This window comes from Suncus etruscus, chromosome 8 (assembly GCF_024139225.1).
Source record: "Suncus etruscus isolate mSunEtr1 chromosome 8, mSunEtr1.pri.cur, whole genome shotgun sequence".
NCBI classification, from domain to species: Eukaryota; Metazoa; Chordata; class Mammalia; order Eulipotyphla; family Soricidae; genus Suncus; species Suncus etruscus.
The window spans coordinates 99,218,641-99,220,034 of record NC_064855.1 but is presented as its reverse complement, the minus strand read 5'-3'; the positions used below and the strand labels follow the sequence as shown (position 1 = coordinate 99,220,034).

The following is a 1,394-nucleotide window of genomic DNA, read 5'->3' as shown; positions in this document are numbered from 1 at the left end:
TTCCAAGCATGCCTTTTTAACTAAATAAATCTCTTTACTGCCAATATATTGCATAGTTGATTTACTCCTGTACAGGTGTAGTGCCTGAACTTTGCAGTATATATTCATTGAGTATTCACCACTGGTATAGAACGTGCTTATGATAGCATGATTTCAGGAAAGTTTGTTTCCTACATCTATTTAGAGTCTCCATTATTTCATTTCTTTAAAGGGTAATTTATTCTAACCTTATTTTATTCTTGACTGTATAGAGTTGTGGATAGACATGTTAAAAAGTAAAGTAGCTTGGTATTCCATTGTGCATATACATCATTTTTTTATATTTTTGTTTCCCAATTCACAATACAGACCAGGCAAAGGGCTTGGGTAGAGGTGTATATGGGGTGCATTTACTGTATCTCCTCATTCTATACAGTCAGTGTAAAAAACACATCCTGTGGTAAGAATTGGGAGGCCTTATCTTTACTTTTATTTTTTTAATTTATATTTGTATAATCTTTCACCAGTTCAACATTCCCATTACTAATATCCCAAGTGTCTTTCCACCTCACCCAACACCGGCCTGTACACTAGACAGGATTTCTACTTCCCTCATTCAGTCACATTTTGTTATGATAGTTCTCAGTGTAATTATTTCTGTGACAGTACTAAACGATCCCTGTGGTAAGCTTCATGTCAGGAGCTAAACCCTCCAGTCCTCCTCTATTTTGTCTCTAAGAATCATTACACAAATGTTTTTTTTTTCATTTTTCTCAAAATCCATATATGAGTGAGACCATTCTGTATTTATCTCTCTTCCTCTGACTTATTTCATTCAGCATAATAGGTTCCATATACATCCATGTATAGGAAAATTTCATGACTTCATCTCGTCTGAAGGCAGCATAATATTCCAACAATAGGAGCAGGGAAGGTGGCTCTAGAGGTAAGGTGTCTGCCTCACAAGCGCTACCGTAGGACGGACGGCGGTTCGATCCCCCGGATTCCCATATGGTCCCCCCAAGCCAGGGGCAATTTCTGAGCTCTTAGCCAGGAATAACCCCTGAGCATAAAACGGGTGTGGCCCAAAAATTAAAAACAAAAACTAACAAGAAAAATAAAAATCATATGATGATATCAATAGATGCAGAGAAAGCATTTGATAAGGTCCAACACCATTCTTGATAAAATCTCTCAGCCAGATGGGAATGAAATGAACCTTTCTCAATCTAGTTGAAGCCATCTACCACAAGCCAATGGTAAATATTATCTTCAATGGAGGAAAACTCAAAGCCTTCCTCTAAATTCTGGTACAAGACATGGCTGTCTGCTCTCACCACTCCTCTTCAACATAGTACTGGATGTACTTGCTATAACGATCAGGCAAGAAAAGATATCAAGGGAATCCAGATAGT

At 37.7% G+C, this 1,394-nt stretch overlaps 1 non-coding gene across 1 annotated transcript; it reads right to left on the bottom strand.

Moving 5' to 3' along the window:
- Positions 1–323: 323 nt before the first annotated feature.
- On the bottom strand, positions 324–456 carry LOC126016616 (small nucleolar RNA SNORA51). The gene has a single exon (XR_007498406.1). It is a non-coding gene; the product is annotated as a small nucleolar RNA SNORA51 (small nucleolar RNA).
- Positions 457–1,394: the final 938 nt, after the last annotated feature.